This window comes from Pipistrellus kuhlii, unplaced genomic scaffold, assembly GCF_014108245.1.
Source record: "Pipistrellus kuhlii isolate mPipKuh1 unplaced genomic scaffold, mPipKuh1.p scaffold_m20_p_10, whole genome shotgun sequence".
Classification (NCBI taxonomy): Eukaryota; Metazoa; Chordata; class Mammalia; order Chiroptera; family Vespertilionidae; genus Pipistrellus; species Pipistrellus kuhlii.
This window is the reverse complement of record NW_023425405.1, coordinates 50843058-50857989: the sequence shown is the minus strand read 5'-3', so window position 1 is coordinate 50857989 and position 14932 is coordinate 50843058. Positions and strand designations below refer to the sequence as shown.

Here is a 14932-nt window from a genome sequence, read left to right as displayed (position 1 = left end):
GGCTTTTGGACCATATGGTTTCTGCCATTGGAATACAAAAGCAGCTATGGACAATATATAAACAAGGTTATGTCCCAATAAAACTTTATAAAAACAGGTAGTGGGCTGGATCAGGTCCTCAGGCTATAGATTCCACGCTCCCCCTACCTACACCCTCACACACTCCATGGTATTGTCATGGACTATGAGGATACCTCCAGGCTCAGAAGGAGTGCTGTAATCAATAAGCCTTATCTGCACAGGTACTGTAAGTGGAACTATAGGTTATATCAGTGGTCCACAAAGTGGGTTGTGCCTATTCCATATTGTGTACATGATCCACTGAGACTTGTGGGGGGAGGGTGGGGGGGGAGTTTAGATTTCTATGTATTTTCATCTTATCTGTTTTCATTTTAGACTATTGGTCATGTCTACCCCATCTTAGATCCATGAAATTTGCAGTGAGTCAATTCTTCTGTAATGTGCTAATGAGAAATCAAGCTTACAAACCTCTGAAGAGGATATCACAGCAGACATGCCCTGGAATGGCAGTATCTGTCCATGTGTCTCCCTGAGGTTCTGGTCTGGTGCTTTTTTAATTTCACAAAGGTACTGCATAGGGTAGCAACAGCCACAGCTACATAACACCTCTAGTGAGAAAGAATGGAAAAGAAAGAAATACACAATACATTCACAAAAGAAAGAAAGTACAATAGATTCAAACTCTTCTGGAGGGCAGCGATATCTTGTGAACACCCTCTACTGTGTTGGGAGACTTCCCAGAGGGAGCCGGAGTTTGAGTGCTAAATCCTTAGCACAAATCTCTAAGAGTAAGGGCTGGAGCTGATGGTTCACTTTCTACTCATGGAGGTAAAGGGGCAAAGGGACAGAAATTCTTTCTTTCCCCATCCCAGCTGCTCTCCCTTTCGCACAGAGAAGAGGAGCTGGGGGAGGCAGTCAAAGCTGTCACATTAACCCACGCAGAAGCAAGTGATGAAGTAAGACTCCTGAGACCAGAGCCAGCTGTTGTCTTGTGGCTTCCCAGTACCCTTTCTCCTGGTAACAGCTCCCCACTTTCCCTATGGGAAATAAATTCTGCCTCATAGTGCAAAATCTCTGGAATTGCCAAACAAAATACCCCGCCATCTACTGGCTAAACAGATGGTCACAAACTCACATTCAGCTAGTTGTGCTCTCCCTCTCCAGAGCTCTGTGATGGTCAAATTTATGTGTTAACTTGACTAGGACATTGGGTATCCAGATATTTGGTCAAACATTATTCTTTCTGTTGGATGAGATTAATATTTTAACCAATGGAGTAAAGCATTCTGATCTACAAATGTGGGTGGGTCTCCTCCTGACTAGGACAGAATAGAATAAAAAGACCCTCCCCAAGTAAGAGAATTCTGCAGCTGCCTACTTTTGGACATCATCTGCAACAACAGCCCTTCCTGCCTGGCAACCCTTGAACTGGAACATATGCTCTCCCTGGCTCTCCAACTCCAACCTGCAGCCCACCCTGCAGACTGGGCTTGTCAGCTCCGTACTCAAGTGAGCCGATTTCTTAAAACAAATCAATTTCTTTGTCTAGAACACATGTGTCAAACACAAGGCCCGCGGGCCAAATCTGTCCCGCCAGGCCTTGCAATGTGGCCCGCACTGCGCTGTCATCACTGCACTCCGCTGCGTTTCCATCATAATGACAGTTTATGACTGTTCAGTAAACCATTCGGCCCGCGATTTAGGCTGGATTTTAGATTTTGGCCCCTTCTCTGATTGAGTTCGACACCCCTAGTCTAGAAGATAGATAGACAGACAGACAGATAGATGTAAGATGCATATTGTATTGGTCCTGTTTTTCTCTGGAAAGCTCTAATACACACCATCCCCCCAAATTTTGATGGGTTAGTATAGACACTTAAAAATATAAGAATAGCTGAGAGCATTCATTCCAGCAGTGATGTCCTAATGAGACTGTCAGGAACCTAGCTCCTGCTACCTAAACCCCTCCGGAGATGTTCTCGGTCTTTCTAATAATAACTTCTTTTGTTTGCCACAAAGTGTCCTGAGTGACGTTAACATCCTCCCTTCAGAGACAGCTAGCTCTGCCCCTTCTCTGGGTCATCTTGGATAAGCCAGATGCCAGTCTTTCAGAAGAAGTGAGTGACATGTTCCTATGTAATTCTTGAGAGATGTTTCTTATGATCACCCTAAGAAAATACACCTGCGCTCCCATCAGTAGTCTTGCCTAGTGAGCTCACTTTAGGAGAATGAGTGGCTTAGCAGGATCACCTGCATCAGAACAGCTTCTCACCTACACTACCTCCATCTAAATCATCTTTTTACCTTTCCTGCTTAAGACCTGAGAAAATACATTACAATGAGCACTACATTGCTTTCGCTTCATTATGACTTGTTTAAAGTTTAATATTCATCTCCAGAAGCCTTTTTAATGCCCTTCCCCCAAGGCCTCAGAATTTATTCTGGGATTAGATAGGACACAAAAATGAAAGAAGCTGATGAAGTAGCCAGACAGGATTTCTCATCAGGTAGCACCAGTTATTTAACACAGCTGAAACTCTATCTTGCAGCAAGTAAGCATGCTGTTTGCTCACTGTGGGGGTTTCAATGACTACCCACAGTTTACTTTAGCACTCCTGGCAAACTCTGGAGCCAGCTTGCATAATGCAGTGTCTAAAGAACATGATTCCAGTTGAAGAGAACATATTTGCAGTTAAAAATAGAACTCAGTCACATAACCAATTCATATATAAATCGTGAGGCTGGGGAAGAGTCAAAATTAAATAATAGTCACTGGGGGTTCCTAACACCTGTCTCAGTCAGTCAGAGCCTGTGTTCCCTGGAAATTGCCAACACACTGAAGCCAACTCTGCCCTGAAATCAAACGGTAAAAATAAACAACCTAGCTGACCCAGTTAATCCAAGAAACATGAGTGTACCTTTAAGCAGACAGCGATTCAGGTGGCCTCTCCAGGCCAGGCCTCCTTGGGGATTTAGCTCTGTGTTCTAAAAGAACTGTTGTAGATCCAGTGGCAGACATGCTGGGTTTATAGCTGGATTGAAAGCTGAGACTGAGTTAAGTCTCAATTCCATCCCCACTGATATGTTTTCACTGTATGTACATGTGTTGTGCTCTGTACAGAATGGTTCCTTGCTTCTTCTAAACAGATGTGGGAGTCTCAAGACCCACCGCTTGTGCTTGCAAAGGGCTAAGAATTACAAAAGAAAGTCCCTTAGTATGTGGTTTCCATATCAGAAAACACATTAAAACAGTAGTATAGATCTAATTGGAAAGGTTGTCCCAGGTAAGAAATACTGTGTACAAACAGCTAAGTGTCAGAACTATTGATTCTGTGACATGCTACCAGAAGAAGGGATGTGGTAGAAAAAAAGGAGCTGCCTCCTATCTTAACCCTGCCCCCACCAGCCCTCCAGCCAGGCAAATTGCTTCTCCTCTCTGTGCTTCTCTTCTCCTCTTAAAAATAGGTCTGCAACGAGTTTCCCTTCTAAGCTCACCACAATGGTGGAAGGTTTAATGTGGACACTGTGTTAGTCTTTTGTTCCTGGTTCTGAAATTCTAGAGCAATAATACCTTCTGTGCTTCACAATCACCTGTGAAGCTTATAAAATTACAGTACCTGGGCCACACTCCCAGAGATTCGTGAGTGGTGGGTCTCAGGCAGAGATAGGTTAATAAGTGCCCAGGTGATTCTAATGTGCAACCAGGAATGAGAACCATAAGCCATGATAGGAAAGGCTTCACCAGGAAAGCGTGGCAGCTCAAGGTGTGGGTTCTCCCTCCATCTCATCCAAATCTGCAAAGGCTTTCCTTTCATGAGGTTGAATAAATTGTTTTGTTCCCAGATCTTCTCTCACCAACTTCCCCCACCCCTCTGCCAGCATCAATCAGCATAGGAATGAGCTAATTTTGGAAAGATGGCTAGGGACTTTATTGTTTTTAATTGTTTTTAATTGAAGCAAAACTCCAAATAGCTCTTAACTGTATTATGGCCTTTATGTCAAAGAAGTTTATATTTTAGAATGTACACAGTATTGGAGCATTTGTAACCAACCAGAGGTCTTACAATCCTCAGTCTGTGCTGCCTTCACACCAGCTGGCACACGTCTCTCTCTGCTCTGCCACTGGTCATTATTAGTCAGAGATGCCTTCATGTTAAGCACCCCATCCTATATAATAAAAGACTAATATGCAAATTGATCAAAGTATGGAACGACTGATCACTATGATGCGTGCTGACCACCAGGGGGCAGATGCTCAATGCAGAAGCTGCTCCCTGCTGGTCAGTGTGCTCCCACAGGGGGAGCACTGCTCAGCCAGAAGCCTTGAACCAGGCTCACAGGGAGCAGGCTTAAGCTGTCAGTCAGACATCCCCCAAAGGCTCCTGGACTATGAGAGGGTGCAGGTTGAGCTGAGGAATGCCCCCATTCAAATGCACAAATTTTATGCACTGGGCCTCTAATCCTCCCATAAAATGTGAATGACTCAGTGTAGAGATTCTGTAGTAAGTGCCTTGGTGGGGCACTTAATGTCTCAGTGGGCTGATCAGCTTCAGGTTTTATTCCTCTCTCTGGCCCCCACTAAGCTCCATGCCCTCCTAACAGATATCTTGTTGCTTTGCTCCATGGGTCAATTGTGTTTCTCACTGGAATAAATTCTGAAGGACCTAAGGTTCATCCTGTAACCTCCCACAGCCTATACTTGGGTGTTTTTCCCTTGAAAGCACTCTGTGTGCTTCTGCTGTTTGAATTAGACATTTGGAAGGAGCTGGAAACCTTAAAGAGAAACCAAAGGACACAGCAAAATCATGGAGTGGACTTATTAAACTCTAGGGAATAAAACAAGACTGAATTTGAATCCTGTCTCCATGACTTACTAGCTATGCATGCTGCTATAACATACCTAACCTTTCTGAGCCTCAGTTTACTCATCTGTAAAACCAGTTTAGTTAAAAAGTCTGTATCATGGGATTGGCATGATGATTAAATGAGATATGCCTGGCATCATGGGACTAGCCCAAATGTCAGCCACTATTACCACCATTATTATTAATAAAATCAGAGTGAGGAGAGCATGGTGTACAACTGGCATCTCCTCAGAATAAATGAGAATTGTGGAGGAACAGAAGTTGGGGCAAGAAAGCCTAAGTTTAGAGCCATTCTCATTCTCATTCTCATTTAAATCACTTCACAGCGTGATTAGAAGGAGTAAATGCAATAAGACATATAAGTGTGCTTTGCAAACTACAAAAAAGCCATGTAATATTAGGAATTGTTATTCATATGTAATTTTTAACATTTTCTGATACTGGTCCTGCCAATTGATAAATGGAATAAATAGATTTTCTGAGCTTAGAAATGGAAACTCAATTCTCATGCCTTTAATCCAGCAGCTCAACAAAGTTCAGGCCAAAGGGTGAGCCCAGAGAGAGAGAGATTCTGATTAAAAGAGTGCACCCATGCTGGGCTGTGTTACTGAATGCTGTTTGAATTAGACATTTGATTCAGCAACTGCCTACTGTTTACTTACCATGTTAGCTCACATTGTCTCAGGAGATATCTTAACATTAAAGTTATCGATTTTCATAAATATAACTTTCATAAAAGATGACCTAATGCACAGAGGGGGAAAAAGAGTTGAAAATATAATAGTGTATGTGTCTTACATTGAAGGGCCTTTACTTGGATGTCATTTTTTTTAATGTTTAAGTTTTGTTTTAAACATTGTTTTGAGTGGCACTCTTCTGCTTTTTTATTTTTTATGGGTTCTCCAAGCTACACTATTTTCCATTGTTAACATAAATAAACATTTTTAATTTGAAAGGTAAGGGCTGGGAGCAGCTAAGACAGCAAGAGGAGGAATTCAAGGCCAAAATGTGACTTGCCATCAGGTGGCTCCTATCAAAGCGCAAGATCTACCTGGGACCAGAGATAGCTAATTACAGCCTCCCCTCCTCCATCTGCCAGTTGTCCTCAGAGCCAACCTGCTCGCCATTCACGTTAAAGATATACTACCCATGTTTCCCCAAAAATAAGACATCCTCCGAAAATAAGACCTAGTGCATAGAAAGATAAGACATCCCCTGAAAATAAGACCTAGCGCAACTTTGGGAGAAAATTTTAATATAAGACACTGTCTTATTTTCAGGGAAACAGGGTAGTAGGTGAGTTAGGACATATTAAATGCCAAAAGAAAGTTCTGGTAGTAGAATTCCAGGCTTTGATCTTGGGGACCCAGGAGGTATTTATAGGAATCTACTGATCATTTCTCCAAAAATACTCAAAGTCAGTGGTGAGAAGTCTTTAAATGACTTCCTACTCCCTCGCCCACTGCCCACTAGAAAGAAATTGGGGCCAACTGGATCCGTAAACATAGGAAATGAGCCAGAAGGACTAGGCCAAATGAAGTTTGCCAAGAGTGTGCATGAGTGCCACTCCTTCTGAATTTTTTACATGTTTATGGGGGCCACATGGTTAGCTCAAAGGAAGAGAGGCAACCTAGAGATTAGGAATTTACTCTATCCTCAAAAGGCTCAGAGAAGGAGTGTCAAGGAGCATGTGTAAAATATGCATAATGATAAGGAGTCTTTGAGAATCTTCTAGCCCTACATAACTTCATTTTATCCCCCAGTTAGAGCCCAAATTGAGAACAAGGAAATTTTAAGTCATCTAAATCTACAAAATTAAAACCTGCTATTTTACTGGCAAAATAGCAGAATCACCCAGTAGTGTGGCTCAGGGATTAGTGTCAACCCATGCATAAAGAGGTCACTGGTTCGATTCCATGTCAGGGCTGCCCTTGGACTGCCCAAGGTCAGGAAGAGGGTGGGGTTAAATGAAGAGAAGGAGAATGAAGCCAGGCCTGCTCCCTCATCCCAGTACTATCTCAACTATGGTTCATGGTATGAGGTAGGACAAAAAAATACCATTTTCTGAGAACTACTTAGGTTCCAAAGATTCTTCAGTTTACATTATATATTGTACATTATCTCTTTAAACAACTTTTGGAGGCTGTTAGCACTATTCCCATATTCCATATGAGGTTCAAGGAAAGTTAAGGAATTTATCCAAATTCACACAGGTATTGAAACCTGGGTTGGACTCTGAGCCCCTTCTTACACAGGACACATCTTATAAACTCTTAGATCCATTGGTGCCAGTCTGGCCTGTACCCTCAGCCACCAGCTCTGGCTCAGTTCCCTCCACAGCCCAGGAACTTACTCCACCTGGGACTATGGGAGGACCTTCTCCTTGCTGCTGTTGGGCAGCTGGGCTAATAAGCCACATGCCCTGAGATTCTGGCTTCTCCCACCACTCCTGGTCTTAGCTAAAACACATGCTATGAGATCTGCTTCTGCTACCAAAAGGGGCCAGAGAAGCAACCCAGAAGTGGTGCCTAATGGAAGTCACTTCCCATTGGAGAGACTTAGTCTAACAATTTTCCTCTCCCTCATCCTTTTCAAGGCACAGTCTCTCTGAACATCTTCCTTGAAGACTTCCCATGTAGCTGAACAGACACACTGATGACTGATTGGCCCTGCATTTGAGGAGCTCTTCATGAAGCAATGTAATGTGTCCCCTGCCCTTGCTTTCCATCCTTCCCTGCTTGTCTTCACTTTTTCGTCACTATAATTGCTCTGAGATTGCACTTTCCAAATGAAGCACTAGCCTCAGGCTGTTTCCTAGGGAACCTAAGCTTTGGGGGTTTTTTGTTTGTTTGTTTTTTAACTTATTTCATTATTCTTAATAATGTGATAAGTACTTGTACAAAACAAAAGCTAGTACTTTGACATAACCTTCATCTATCCATGTAATCTCCATCCCATTCTCCACCTCTCCCAACACATAACCATCTTCCAGAATTCCTTTGCTTTTTTAAAAAATAATAGTTTAATTGCATTTACATATATTTCTATAAAGTATATTCTTATATTAGTTTTCAACTCTATAAAAATTGTCATAATGTATACATTATATACATTTACTTTCTTCACTTATGTTTTGTTGTTTCATTCCTAGGGTTTATCTATATTAGTTAATTAGTATAGTTCATTTGGTTTTATTGCCATAATATTTAGTTGTGTGAACATATCACAATTCATGCATCCACTTTCCTGTTGATGCACATTTGAGTTGTTTCCAGGTTTGTGCTCTGTGATCACTGAAGCTATGAACATTCTTGCACATATATCTGCAAGAATTTCCCCTGGATCCATCTCTTGGAATAAATTATTGGGTCATATGTAATATGAATGTTCAACTTTAGGAGATAATATTAAACTTTTCCGAATTAGTTACACAAATTTGTGCCTTTTCTATCACACTAAGAGTATTCTCTAAAATCCAATTTTTGTAGTTACCCTTGTTCTGATAGCTTCCAAAAATAATTGCTGGTTGACAAAAATAACTTTGTCTCCTCTGGGCATGTGCATTTTTAAAAGGATGCTTAAAGAGGCAGTGCTTTAATCCAAAGCAATGAGTTTTTCAGGCTGAATATTCCAGAGCCTCTATCTCTATATGCCATATCAGATTCACTCACTCATTGCTTCATTTACTAGTAAATGCTTACCAACTTCTGGGGCTCTGCTAGGCCTGAAGATCCCGTTAGCGGGAGATACAGTACCTGCCTTCAAACATCTTAAAATCTGATACATAAGAAAAATAAGGCTAATTATTTTGGACTTGGATGCTATCTTGTTCTTCCTATTCCTTCTTCGCTCTTTTTCCAAGTGAATCTGGGAATTCAGGTTCATACAAGGCAGCAGGGAGCACAAGAAGGCTTCAGGGAGAGTGGGTATACACTAAGCTTGAAGTTATCCAAGGGTAAATAACTTCAAGAAGTCCTAGCCTGGTTATTTACTATCATCAGACCCTTCTAAGATAAATTTCCTGGAAGAGCTTGGGCCCTCCTAACAAAGACAACTGGTTCTACGGTGAGTCACAGCCCTGAGGGCACAATCGCACAGACTGCTAAAAGCCTATCCTACTCAGCTTCATTCACACAAGGATCTCTTAGAATGGATATAACATAAGTTAGGACCTCTCTTCTCCCACTCCCTATCCATTTCCCCCTTCTGCTTGGTTTCATCTTTAAGGTGATTCCATGTGGCAGCAAGATGGACTTTGGCTGCCCCAGAACTGGAGTTCTTAGAGCCTGTGATCCTAGAGAAAGGGTATTTTCTGGATGGCTGGTAAAATACTCAAAGAGACTTCTGACCAGTTCAACTTATATCACATATTCTTTCATGAGGCAATCACTGTGACCAGGAAGATAAAATATTCTAATAGACTGATCCTGGGTCACATACCCATCCTCAAGCCAAACCACCTGAAAAAGAATACTTTGGAAAGAGGGTGGGGGATGTGTTCACCACAAAAGAATGCTGGGTATACACAAAAGGCTCAAGAAGATAATTATACTTGATTGCTGTAGCTTGTTTTTATCTTATTGCTCTTTTACGAGTAGATTTGTGAGAACCAGGCATAGATATATTTTACGTTATCCCTCAGTATTCTATCAACTACATAAAAATAACATGCCATCTACCTGACTTCATACTTCTAATGGCTTTAGTAATCACATGCATAAAAGAATGCTTAGGACTGTTCATGCAGGCTCACATCCTATATAATAAAAGGTTAATATGCAAATGGACTGAATGGTGGAATGACTGGTCGCTATGATGCGCACTGACCACCAGGGGGCAGATGCTCAATGCAGGACCTGCCCCCTGATGGTCAGTGCACTCCCACAGGGGGAGCACTGCTCAGCCAGAAGCCCTGAGCCAGGCTCATGGCTGGTAAGCACAGTGTTAATGGTGGGAGCCTCTCCCGCCTCCGCTGCAGCACTAAGGATGTCCGACATCCCCTGAGAGCTCCTGGACTGTGAGAGGAAACAGGCCAGGCTGAGGGACTCTCCCCCTACCCACCAGTGCAAAATTTCTTGCACCAGATCTCTAATAGTATATATTTACAGTCCCCCTTTAACAACTGAGCAAATAGGGACCTCAAGTGGCTTCCAACATTCTAACCTTAAGTTTAGGAGAAAATCTGTTTCCTACTCTGCCTTTTCTCTTACCTGAATCACTGATTTGGAATGTGGAATAGTTTTCTTGTTAGCTTTTTTCTGGAGTTCTGGGTTTATTTCTTATTCCTCTCTCTCTCTCCCTGTGGCCAGCAGTTCCATGACCTTTTTGTTTGCTTCTCCTTAGGCCAGTATATTAGAATTTTCAACCCTGGAATTTCTGAAAATGTAGCCAGAGAACAAGCATTGTATTGGGGTGGGGATAGCAAATAGTCTTAAAAACCAAACCTCAAAGTGGCCAACCTCACATACTGAAAATTGGAGTTAACTCTGAGGAGCCCCTTAGTGTTTAGGAGTTTACAGAATTTCAAAGGGTTCTGAGTGCTGGAAGATTATCCTTGGAAATCCTATATAGGATTTTTTACATAGAACATAACTTACATAGGTCCTAAGTCAATAGTATTTGATTATGTAGACTGTGGTCAGTGCCAACTTATCACTGTTTATCACAGATTTTGTGGGGTAAAGCAGAAAACAAAAATATTTTTAAAATGTATTTTCTGTTCTTCATTGCATATATCACAACTTGAAAATATATTTTCATTTATCTTATTTTTCTTGTGGCCTATCTTCCCTTTTAGAATATAAACTCTTTGAGGACATATCATGTTCCACTTCGTATGATTAGCACTTAGCAGGTACCTGGTCTATATGGGTGATGAATAAAAACTGGAAGGAATGGGTCTCTATTCAGGTATCTCTTCTCAAATGATTGGCAACCATTGATTAAATATGCTAAGAAAGTTTAGTCTTCCCTAAACTAAATTGTGCAGGAATCCAAGTTTGCTTTACTTCTGCTTCCCATTTTCCCTTTCTTCAATGCTGAGCAGCTTTTCCACCTTACTTCCCAGATATTCATTATCCCTATTGCAACTTCTTGGCGGACGGGAATTCTTTTTTTTTTTTTTTTTGTGTGTGTGTGTGTGTGTTAAGCCTATCTTCCTGGGTTGGTAGCCCAGATTCCAAGATTACCCCTTCTTTCCTACACTCTCATTAAAACTCCCGTTTTTCTCACTGTCCAGAGAAAAATAATCAATTCCCAGTTAAATGATATGCTGTAATAGACCAATTAATGCAATAATTCTCCAAGGTTTGTATTTTAAAACACAAAGCTATTAACCTAAGCTAAAGAATGTTTTATGGTGGCATTTCAGGATCTACATGACAGCACAGGATGTACAATACATATATTTCCATAGGTAGGTGGTGGTGTGGTTGGGGCTTTCCTTATTTTCTCAGGATTATATCCTGATATCCAAGTCATGTAGCTTGTTAAAAAAATTACAAATGATGTTGCACTAAACAAATTGGGATGAGTGGGGAATATAAAAAATACAAACCTATGAAACATAAAGAATGATCACAAAGTTCTCCAAAAGGATTTTTTTAAATGAATGGCCAACTCCTAAAATGTATTAAACTGAAATCCCATTTGCAAAAATTACATTTATAGTTAACTTTCTAGAAACCAAATTACTGTATAAAATGCTTTCTTCTGCTCCCTTGAGAAATTATAAATTGCATTGCCATAATTTCATCAGCATCAGAATTTTCCTGGCCAGCTCCTATTCAAGCATTTAGTTTCCCTCTTTGTAGATTTTCTCTCTCTCTCTCTCTCTCTCTCTCTCTCTCTCTCTCACTCACACACACACACACACACACACACAAGGATACACTTCCTGGGCATGTGACTGGTCACATTAAAAGTGGTTATCTTTGGTGATCTATTTTCTCTTAATAAATACTACAATGTCACTCAGAAGATCACTGTTCTCCTGACACAAAATTTGCAGGACCAGAATCAAGAGGGAAAGGCTATTGTGGATTTCTTTGTGCTTCCTTTATTAAATACAGGAAGTTCAGATCCTGGGGAGATCCTGTCCAGCATGTTAAAAACAAAGCACTTCATCTGCTGTTTGCTGATCTACCACATCATTCCCGCCCTGGCAGGAAGTCAATCCTTGGTGCTTGCAAGTAGAATAAACAAACTGCTACAGGAGAGGCGAGGGGCTTGTCTCCCCAGTTGCTTGTAACAGTGGGATTCTTGGGGTACTGCTGGAATAAGAATTCCAGAGGCCCTACAGGAGAATGAGATATAGTTCAAAGCTTTATTTCCATGGAATCATACCCCTGGGTTTGCAAAGTCTCATTTCCCTTTGCCCAGTCATATTATAGAAGAAGTGTAGCTGGAGTTTCAGCAGAGCTAAAATCAGAGCCAGTGTCGAGTTTCCTTTCCATTTGGAGCCAGGTCCTGTTCAGCATCAGGCTAGCTTAGCTGCGTTCCCCACTGCAGTCCATCAGTCCATGGCATGTGGGGGTCTGCGTGGCTGTGGGCCACACTGGCAAATGCAGGAGAACCAAGAGGCACAAGAGTCACAAGCCAAGCATGCCAAGAGCAATAAGAGCCAAGGGAGAGAATTCCGCTGTTAAGGGATTCTGTATTCCTGTTTATGCCCTTGCAGTGGCCATACCCATTCTGGCCAAACATCTCTGCTCCTAGGTATGATTGACAGACAAGTATCTTCTAGGATAGACCTTCCAACTTTACTGTGCATGTGTCTATCTTTTCTTTGTTGAATCCCTTTCCCCAGTGTTTTGGAAGGAATAGGCCATTGTTCCCTGAGGAAGAGTGTGAAATTGCAGTTTCCTGGTAAAGCTGCCCAAATGACATGCCTATAATATCTGGCTTTCCCTTTGCTCCTTTCCTGTTTTAATAACTAGCTAATTACAACGGTATCAAGACCAACCTTATAGAACTAGTGAACATTTTGTTTTATTCCCACCCAACTTCAAGAGAGAACCTGGGTATAATAAAACAAGGAAGTCCTTGGAATAATTACGTATGATAGAAGTGGCTCAAAATTGGATTCTACAATCCCCATATCCACCCTTCTACATAGCTTAGGCAATCTGCTAAACCCTCCACCCCAGGATATGATTCTGGGACTAGTTTATAAATCTTCCTATTCATCTTCACTCCAAGTCCTGATTTGTTGTCTGAAGTACTCCAGTGATGTTAATTAACATATGTAAAGTTGGTGCCGTACAAATACTCTCATTACACAGAGGTAAGCCAAGGGGAATGAAATGGTAATGCTCCCCGACAATTGTAGATCTGACAAAGCCAGCGCTGCAACCACGATTTCTGTGTCTAAATCTCGTGTTTTCGTTGCAGGCAGTACTGTGCTGCTCATGCCAAACTGGCTGTCTCCTCTTGCTCAGTGGCACCACATCTGGACCTGAGATCTCACAGGTAACAGGTTTTGAAAATATCAGCTATTTTGAACCGACCTGCTGAAGATCTTTCAAGTTCATTTTCTATACTACTGACAATGATTTTCCTGAAATAAAATCTGATCATGTTGGTCTTTTGCCTCAACGAAACTCACTGCCAGAGAATCAAGTCCACATAAAGCCTCGCCTGCCTCTACACAGTTCCCCTTACCCATATTGAGATATTTGATCCCACAAAAGAACTCTCCTCTATCACCCCACATTCTGCTGCACCTCTGCTAGGAAACTTCCATCCATCTGGGGAGCCTCCTTCAAATCACTCAAGGGTCAGCGCTGTGTCACTTCCTCCAGGCCTTTTATGATGTGCTTTCTTCCCACTGGGCTGCCCTCTCGGCAGATGTGGTTCACATTTCATATACCCTCCCGTCACGTAGGAAAAATGACTGTGAAAGGTCTCTGAAAAATGCCAAACACTACACTAACTAAACTCTAAGTTATGTGACTATTAGTTATTATATAATGAGCCTTATTTCTTTAGAAATTTAATTATAATACTTGTGATGATTATTATAAAATTAACCTCTAAAATTAGAACATTTTTTCCTGTTTACGCATTGCTCAAATGTGAGCTAAGCTTAAAATAGTGATGAGAACTGTGCTCACTTCAGCCACAAATATATTAAAATTAAACCCATACAGAAAGAATTAGCATGAACTTTGCTCCATATGCCTTTCAGTAATTAAATATTGCATTTTATTTGCTTTCCAGAATTCTACTCCCGAGTTTCATATTTCATTCCTTCTATCAATGAAATAGTCTTCCTTGGCACTCTAATTCTCTTTTAATAATAATTAAAAGTTTGATTTCTTAAATGACTTTTTGCTGTAGCATTGAGTCTTTGTTGCTTAACTATCCAGTCTGAAGACAGATCACCCACTGTTTCTGGAACACTGATAATAACTTTAAGTGCTTAACTCTGTACCAGACACTTTTCTATATGACCTCTGAAGATAATAAAATTTAAACCTCTCCACAACTCACATTTCCTTTCTTAAAGACTAGAGGCCCGGTGCACAAAATTTTGGGGGGTCTTGGGAGAGCCAGTTTCAGTGGGATCCCCACAGGCCAGGCCAAGGGATCCCACTTGCCAGAGACCCCCTCACTCCACAGACACTAGAAAGGGACTGAAGGAGGCTGGTTCCAGGTTATGTCCAGCCCTTCTTTCCCAGTCCTGCCCCCTGGCCACCTTCTAATCAATTTCCTTTCAATGTGCATACCAGGTCACTAGTTGTAAATAAAAATCCACACCCTTCTGATTGTCTAATCAGATCTCACCTGCTCTGCCAGCCACTACCAGCTCCTTTTCAGGAAAGTAGGAGCTCCTCTGAGCTCAGCCGACTGGCAGAAACAGTGCTGGGGTTTATGCAACTGCAGGTAACAGCTGTAGCTCCCTCCTGCATTGTTTCGCCCAGCCATATCCTATGATTGAGTTCTGACAAGTGACCTGATACTCTTCTGCTCACTGTAAGTTGTCTCTATCTTTTAAAAAATATTGACACATGGCCAAGAAAGATAACTTATTAAAGTTTAAGGTG

The 14932-nt window shown here is 41.5% G+C and overlaps 1 long non-coding RNA gene across 1 annotated transcript in view; it reads right to left on the bottom strand.

The window, feature by feature from the left end:
* Nucleotides 1-14932, bottom strand: part of LOC118714407 — a 57237-nt gene that overhangs the window by 39716 nt on the left and 2589 nt on the right. Inside the window, exon 2 of the long non-coding RNA XR_004986583.2 lies at nucleotides 490-629. This is a non-coding gene — a long non-coding RNA (uncharacterized LOC118714407). The remainder of the gene's footprint in view (nucleotides 1-489; nucleotides 630-14932) is intronic.